The sequence below is a fragment of the Centroberyx affinis genome, unplaced genomic scaffold (assembly GCF_046629955.1).
Source record: "Centroberyx affinis isolate AG114_WGS23_722 - 3 ecotype Tasmania unplaced genomic scaffold, CSIRO-AGI_Caff_v1 ptg001973l_1, whole genome shotgun sequence".
In the NCBI taxonomy this organism is placed as follows: Eukaryota; Metazoa; Chordata; class Actinopteri; order Beryciformes; family Berycidae; genus Centroberyx; species Centroberyx affinis.
The window spans coordinates 53,411-62,614 of NW_027280322.1; positions in this window are offsets into that span (position 1 = coordinate 53,411).

Below are 9,204 nucleotides of genomic sequence, written 5' to 3' on the forward strand. Positions count from 1 at the left end.
AGTAAAAAAAAAAATCAATGGCGACCGGCTTCCAATTGAGTCCGGCCTTTATTTGTCAAAACGTGTAGCCACACCCGGCCAGTAAAAGGGACTTTAATTGAAGTTTTACAGTAATTATACTAATGTCTCCAAATGAGTGCGTTAATGATTTATTGATGTTAAAATGATACATGTAGCACCTTTAAACGGTTCCAGTTTGACCCGCTGGAGCCCTCTCAAACCCCCCCCCCCCCGCACCCCACTTTGCGAACCCCCTGGTTTAAGGGCATGGGCTGGGCTGGCCTGGACCGGCCACGGTGCGCTGGCATCACTCACCATCGCTTCTCCATTTCTAAATACGCCGTGCCACAGAGTCACCCACGGGGAGACCCCCCCCCCTTCCCTTCGGGGCTGGGTGTAGAGCTGGCTGAGAAAACGGGTGCGCTCTGTTTCCAATCAGACTCACGGCCTATTTACCCAACAGTCAAACACTCGGCGGAGACCCTAAGAGAAGCAAGCTGTTACCTCAGGAGCATGTCAGGTTTTCCCCTGATTTCTCCTCTTTTTTTTTTTTTTTTACTTTTGTGTTTGTTTGTTTCGCCAGTCGTGTGGCACTGCTTTTTCCAACGTGGGTTCCAGAATATATAATACCAGTGCCAGTCAGACTCTCCTCTCCTCCTCTCCTCTCCTCTCCTCTCCTCTCCTCTCCTGTCCCGTCCTCTCAACCCTGTATCTGGTCTTCATTTCCAGACCTTGTAATTTCCCCGCTGCTTGTATCTGCGGGGATTTTTTTTTTTTTTTTTGCCTGTTCTTCCAGGATTATTTCTGGCCGTGTCAGCGGTTGCCACAGTGGCAGCCACGTGTTTGCCCGTCACTCACGTCTCGTCCTTTTCGGCTCTGTGTGATCTTTCCCTCCAGTCACACAGAAATAGACCGGCTGCAGGGTATAAGCCACTTCTAGGGCCTTGTTTGGTGCTTATGTACACTGATGGTTGCAGTGTGTGTGTGTGTGTGTGTGTGTGTGTGTGTGTGTGTTCGAGTGAATCACCTTGGAATTACAATATAAAATCCCACCATGACATTTTGGTTAAAGTGAGTAATTCATATTGCGCTTTTCTATAAAAAGCATCTGTAAAAAGTCAGATTTCTGAAAATGTCTGGGTCGGAATGCAAATTTATATTACGTTTGCAATATGGGAAAACTCTAATGCTCAGTGTGTTAAAACTCCTATGATGGAGTCTTACAGTTCCAAGCTCACAATGTGAGTGTATGCGTGTGTGTGTGTGTGTGTGTGTGTGTGTGTGTGTCCAGTATTAGCCAATGTCATCGATAGCCTCATCTTTTCTGAGTAGTTTTTCTGCAGACAGGCCTTCTGGCATCTTCCTCCACCCCCCACCAGCATCAAAGACATGTAATGCTATAGTTTAGCTCGCAGATGGTCTATCTAGAATTCTTTACCAGCATCTGTGATATCCATCTCCCCACAGCTGGAGAGACGAGCGGCACCGTTTTGGCCATAACATCCCCTACAGTTAATATCTGTAAATGTACACACTTATGAGCCGGTACTTGCACTTTGTATGTCTTCACGAGGAGGAAGACACTGGTTCTCCTGAATCATTGAATCTGCATGGGAACATAAAACTTTCTGTCTTTTGTGTCGAACATACACACCGCATTTGACCAGATTCGTGTTTGATCAGTATATTTTCAATCCATTTGTGCCCAGGTTCATACATTTTTTTTTTTATGTTACATATGTCAAAGCACCGGAATGACGTGGAGCACTTGTTTCTTTTCTTGAAACGGCTTATATGGTTGTTTCCTTGCATGCCATTTGCATATATAAAACCTCAATAACATAAAAAAAAAAATAGATATTTACAGGAGGAAAATGACAGCTATAATGGGTGTGTGTGTGTTGTGTTTATGTGTTTGGATGTGTATGTGTGCGCATGTACTGTATGTGTGTGGTGGGATTCCCCTACTTTCACTTTGAAGTCAAGGGGATTATTACATGAATGGGGAGATGTCATCAGTTGTCAGCCAGGTGCCAGGGGGAGAGGGGGAGGGGGTGGGGGGACCATTTCCTATCCCATCAGCACCTGGGATTTCTGTCTTTGATGACGTCGAGCGGGCCCGTGCCAGTGGAGGTGCTAACTGCTTGGAGTGTGTGTGTGTGTGTGTGTGTGTGTGTGTGTGTGTTTGAAGTGTGTGTCTCAGTGTTGGTTACGGGGCAGAACGGGGCCGTCTCCCCCTGTGGCTCCCGGGCCAGAAATGAAACGTTCTCGTATCCCTCTGCGGCAAATTCACAGTGAAATGTGTGTGAAGTATGTGTCACACACACTCAAACTCACACACACACACACACACACACACACACACACACACACACACAGAAGCATGCATGGACACAAATATAGGCCTACACATGCGCACTTTTCCTTTACCAATACATAGGATCTGGTGTAGCTATCCCCTTGTGCAGCAATACACATACAGTGATTGCACTTAAAGTAACAATCTACAAAATGTTGTTATAAATAAATGTGTTTTGGTACTCGCTGTTGCTTATTGATACACAATAGTGATACAATTCATATCCAGTTCATGAAAGCTGTTCCATTTGCTGTTCTGGTGTCTGGTAGGTCTGTCCTGGGACTCTGGCCCACAGGAAGTGATGCGATTTATGTTTCCGGTTTTTGTTTGTAATAAACAGAAGAAGAATCCATAAATGTAAGGTGTTAAAAACTAAACCCTTTTTTTGTACCTTTAAAAAGGGAAGCAGAGTCCTACATTAGAACATTATCTATCTCATGCAATAAAAATAAATTTAAATAATACATTTGTGCTCCAAATATAACGTCTTAATATAATTTTTACTGCACCATTTTCATTTTGTATTTGTTTGTGTCAAGCTTTGTTTGTAACCCCTGACGTTGAATATTTGTATGTTTGTTATTTTTTGTTACTGTTCTGTTACTCCATTTATGCTTTTGGATAATTTTGTATATCTAATGCTGATGATGATGATGATAATAAATGAAAAAATAAATAAATAAATAAACAGAAGAAGAAGAACTGGGTAGTTAGCATGAGCAGTGATAGCCGCCATGGCTGAACAGACAGAGAGAAGAGAAACTCAAACTGCAGCAACAGAAAATCCAAGCTCCGCCCACACTGTGTGATTGACAGGTGATCTGTGGGAAGAGCAGTGCAGAAACACCACAGCGATGAGCGCTGAGCAATCTCTCAGTGTGTTCTGAGCTGACAATGGCTCTGCCGCCAACAGTATTGATCCAGACAGTTTCTATTACTCAGCTAATGAAGAATGTCAGTGGAGTTTCTGACACTCCCTTTTGGCTGTAACTACTTATTTATCTCATAAAGCACTTTGTAACACTGTTTTGACAAGTAATAAATAAAGATTAATGTTATAAAGGAAACTATGGTAAATCAATGTGAAGGTACTTCAGCGTACATGATTACTATTGACTGAAAAGTTCAAAGAATCATAAAAGTCCATTTTGAATATTTTTTGAATACCCTGAGAAAAAGTGGTTGAACAGGCATTTCAAGTCAAGTCTGTATGTGAAGCATCACCTGAAAATACACACATTTTGTCTTCATCACTTGTCTGAGACCTTAAAACAGACAGTTATCCATATTAAGGAGATAAATCTATGTGGATTTCAGACTTAACATGGCATATAATTTAAGCCTCATCCTACTTCTGGGGTACCCGCAGACCCCAGAGCTATACTTTTTGTCATATCTCACAGGTGCTTTATTCTATCATTCCAATTTTTCATGACTTTGTCGATCAATTTGTTCCTAATGACTTCATATCATTGTTTTCTGTTTCTGTTTTAAGCACCCAATTCCGCCTATGCAGTTTTAATAGATGGAACTATTTATTGAGTTAATGTTTGCCATGGGTCCTAATTTAAAGTATCACACACTATCGGGGGGGGGGGGGGGGGGGGGCACTCTGTCAGTCATTTCCTCATGTGCTCTGTGACCCTAAATACTGCTCTTCCTAAGGTCAGATGATGTTCAAAGTCACAATACAATACATCATTTAATTAACTGTAACTTTCCTAAAATAATAAAAATCTGTTTTTTTTCAGATGACATTAATTACATAACTAATAATGTTTTGAGAAGAAATAAGTTAATATTTTGCTATGATGGTTGTTTCTTACAGTAGTTTATTCTTGAGGTCCCCAGGGACCCCAGTCGGTAGTCCTTGTATGTTAAATATGTTGGTAGGATGAGATTTAAAGCCAGCTCCTCATGTCCCATTCACCAAATCAATAGTTCTCTGCTTCACAGGTGGTGACCATGTCCTGTACATATGTAACTTTGTTGGAATGAACTGTATTGTAATATACTGAGGGTGATCTTCATGTTTTAACTTCAGCTTCAATGGGATGTTCACATGGTTCTCTATGGGTTCAAATTCTACCATCCTTTCAAAACCAATCAAACAAACTCAAAAATGCATGGTGGTCAAGCTAAAAAACAAGGCTGTGTTTTTCACCAAACTACAGCAGTATGCAAAGTAGACTTGACCACAGGTATCTGTAAACTTTAGAGAAGCGTATACACTCCCGTTCTGCAGGTCATATTTGATCCCAGTGAGAAGAGCAGAGAGACTGGGTGGTCAGATGTGGGAAATCATCAAGGGCAAATTCCAAGAATTCCTGTACTCTCTACTCATTTCTGAAGTAAAACATTGATTTATTAAAGGGGCTTGTGTGTAACAGTTGAGAATAATCACTTTAGCTGAATCTTGAACTCAAGTGGCTTTGACAGATGATAGAGGGATGGAGCGCAAATCTGTACATTCAGTCAAGTAGATCTTTAATTTTCCACTTTAACTCCACTGCATTTCAAAGCAACTATCCGACTTTTTACTGCACTACGTTTATGTGACACCTGCAACTACAAAAATTACTTTGAAGAGAAATGCTTTGCATACAAATTATCTGATCGGTTGATGAAAGTGAGTCACTTTCAAAGTTAAGGCTACAAAACTCCCTCCCTTGCATAGCATTGTGATAGGCAGGCATTCCAGAGAAAGGGGTCCAAGGCACTCCATATTGCATTTAAAAGCATTTCATTCACGGGAAATTATTAATAACATGATAAAACTGACATACCGATGCATTTCAACTCAACTGAGCCTTCATCAGAGTCAAATTCGCCATCAATTTGTTCGCTCAAAGAAGCAAGAAAAAAATAAATAAAATTAAAATAAAAGTTATAATATGGGTACCCATAAAGAAAAAAAGAGAAAAGAGGACAAACAGCGTTAATCGTGAGAATGGACATGTTGCACAAAAATATATTACACATTTTTTGACATCCCTCGGCATCCCTCACCAAACTCTGTAATATAGGCATACATGGAAGACAGTAATTCATAAATACCTTATGTTCACATATAAATATGAAGACAAAAACAGATCATGCATCATTACAATGATACATTGGGATATGTTCGGGTCGCATATTTGTGTTCCCCATCTCTGAATCTGCATTTTGTTCTCCCTGTCCACATTCACACTGCAGTCTGTACAGTGCTGCAGTTTGCAAAGGCATTGGCTTTGTAGGTCTTGCTTGTGGAGACATCAGTGAATGACCTGCTCTTTATTAGATTGGAGTAATGACTGCAGTTTCCACATCTGTGATCACCCTTGGCTTTCCGCCGGTAGTCTATTCTTGAGTGTGGGTGCCTGAATAATGGAAAAAGATGTTGAGCAAGGTAGTGTCAGACGTTGTTCGCAGTTCTTTTTTATGTCCTTGATCTGGTACGCCATTCTGCTATACTGTGTCACAAAGTAGACCTGCGTGGGTCTCAGGGGTCTGGTGTTCTTTTTGAGTAGGTCTTTAGTGATTTTGCGCTTTCGTAGGCACTGTTACAGGATAAGTTCGCCGATTTTGGACCTATATATAATTTGTCTCTTATATACCTGTAGTACTTGGACCCACAGAGAATATTGGCTCCAGAGTCAGCTGTCGGTTGAAACAGTGAGTTCTGTTGCTGGGCCTCTTGCTGCTAACAATGAGCCCAAATGGGGTTTGTCCACAAATCGCCAAACTTATCCTTTAAGGACACTGTGTTTGGGTTCTTTTGTCATTTTTAGGTCAAGAAAGTTCATCTTTGAATTCACTAGTCCCAGTGGTAGTGCTTTACGTCTCTGTTGCAAACACCCATGCAGGCCCAGACCCTCTGCAGAGAGAAGACAAATACGCATACAGGAGAGGTGATGCGAACTACTAAATAATGTAACTGGAATAAACTTGTGTAAGGAGGCAAGTTATTTTTCAAAACATGTTCATCAACAGTCAAATTCAGGTCAGTCAGTCAAACCTCATATTGAGTGATGCTCACTCCAACAGTGTTCATATCACAATGTGTGTTTGTAGCTGCGGTGGCTAAGGTATGCATGACACAAGATATTTTTGCTGGCGAATGTTTTACTTACAACTAGATTGAGCTTGCAAAGCAGTTTTGCCTAACAGATGTGGAATTTATTAAGTTTGGGCAACGCTAACGAAACACTTTGGCTAACAGGCTACTACCGGAGCAGTATAGTATAGCTGTATAGTAGAGTGGATCTAGTCTGATCTTGACAATACATTAGTGAATGATGTGGTAATCCTGATTATTCCAGGACTGTAGTAACTTCAACTACAGCAACAGCTGAAGCTGCACACCTAGCTAGGCACTGTGGGACCGGACGGAGTCATTCCTATGTTCCCGGGGGCCTATGTTACCCAGATTTATATGGCACATAATGGGAACATGACAAAGGGTCCTATGTTCTAGGGTTAGGGTTAGGTTGGTTGTGTGTAGATGTTTACCCAGAGCTCTGACCACAACTGATTCAAAGAACAGAAGGGCTTTTTATCAGAGCTATCCAGGTTAGGCACTGGCCATCCATCGTAAATAGATTGCACCTCGCTCCTTTTGTCTTTAAAGTAGGAAGGTTAGGGTTAAACATAGGACCCTGGGAACATAGGACTCTGGGAGAGCACATATGTAGAACTGGGGATCATAGGACCCCGGGAACGTAGATACGCTCCCGGACCGGACAGCACATGGACTTGTCTGTGTGTTTGTTTCTGTATAAGCAAGCACAGCAATTCAAAGTGAGTCCTCTTTCTGTTGTGGTTGAGGCTCTATCTTTGTGCCGAAAGTCAATCCTGAACATTTTGTGTCTAAATTGACAATTTGATTTGACTTCAACACATAGAAATAACCAATTTACACCTCAATGGTCTCATTTTTCGACATTCGCCACTATACTATACTGTCAAAATTAATTTGAGAATGATATATCGAGGTAAATAATCGACACGTAGGGGCTTTAAGTGAAGGATTTCTGTGCATCGGTGGCATTACATTGTCATATTACTGTAATATGCTGCATGTACTACTCAAAGCTTACACTGGATGAGAACTATAGCTTGACCTTGGCCAGTGGCTGAGCATAGGAAGTTTCCAACTGTTGTGACGGGGCTGGGCAGGGAGATGACCGGGCCGATGTTTTAATACACTGTTTAATGCCCATTAGCTACGGTCTGGTGCCGCCCTGGGGTCTCACTGCATGTGGCAGGCTTCCCACACACACATATACACACACACACACTGCACTGTCCATCCCCCCCCCCCCTCCCCTTTACAGACCTGATCCTACATTTATGAAAAAAAAGAGATTCCTTCTTCTAGAACTGCTGTGACAAGGCAGTAGCCCAGTAAAGAACCCAAAAGGAAAAACACCACAACAAACACCAGAGCTTCATTTTATTTGCAGTGGAAAATTGCCCCTCTGCTGTCACACTACCCAATGCAAGGCCCAAAACCACACACACGAATGCACAGTGCGGTATGTCCAAAGTGTTGTTTTATTCATGCTGCAGGATGGTCAACAACATCGTGTTTACTTCAGTAGGCTCTGAAAGTCACGCACACACACACACACACCCACACACACACACACACACACACACACACAGACAAAGACAGCACCGCCACTATAAAGCAACGCTGCAGCCCAGGGGTTCGCTGCCTTGCTTAAGGGCTCGTTGGCGCGGCGTCATCTCATCTCCATCACAGTGACTCCGCGGCGCTACGTGGCGTTTCACTCCGGCAGACGTATGGAGGCTCGTTAATGGCGGCGCTTCAACTCTGCAGTGATTTCAGGTTTCATTTCAAACTTGGCACGCTTTGAAAGGCAGCTCCAATCTCGCCGCTAACCATTTTCAGACCCATCCACCCAGCATTAAAACACATCTCTCTTTATACTCTGTTTTCCTATAAACCATGCTTATAAACTATTCTCCTCTTACAACCTTGTTTTTATTGATATAGTATACAGTATATAGAGTATATATCACATTCAAAAGGTCGGTGAGATTCTTCTCTGCCACAAAACCACTGACTCTGTTTGCCTCTGGATAGAAAAGCAACCCAAAAAATCCTATTTATAAAAGGATATGATGCATAGCATGTTAATCTTAAAATTTTGACCTTATTTGATGCAGTTAAATCTTGTTCATACAGATTAAGGATAAACTCAATGTTACTTTGACATGAGGTATTAAGAGACAATTGCAAAATAATTCCCATCTGTGAACTTTATTCTCAAAATGACCTCCACCATAAGGGCTGAAGTATAGATTTATACATACATTTTATTTTTGCACCCTCTAGATCAGTGGTTCTCAACGTGGGGTCCGGGGACCACCAGGGGTCCATGAGGGGGTTCCAGGGGGTCCTCAGCAAATTGATGAATTGTTAAACTTCGACATTATTTCATTTACAAGAAGTTAACAACTCCATAGCGTTTCCTTTTTTTTCACTGTTTCCTCTTCCCCGCAATTCAATATGTTTTGGTGTGAATGTTAGGTGATCAGTATTGCCGAAGCACTTAAATGCAATGTGTGTGTGTGTGTGTGTGTGTGTGTGTGTGTGTGTGTGTGTGTGTGTGTGTGTGCTGCACTGCCGTGTTAGTAAAGCATCTTGCTTGTTGTACTATATATTCAGCACCCAGACCCTTCATTGCATGGTGACTCTCAGTATTCCTATGTGTATGGGAGTAGTAGTTCTTCACAACATTTACAACTTTTCAACGTGGGGTCTGGGGACCACCAGGGGTCCTTGAGGGGGTTCCAGGGGGTCCCCAGCAAATTGATGAATGGTTAAACTTCAC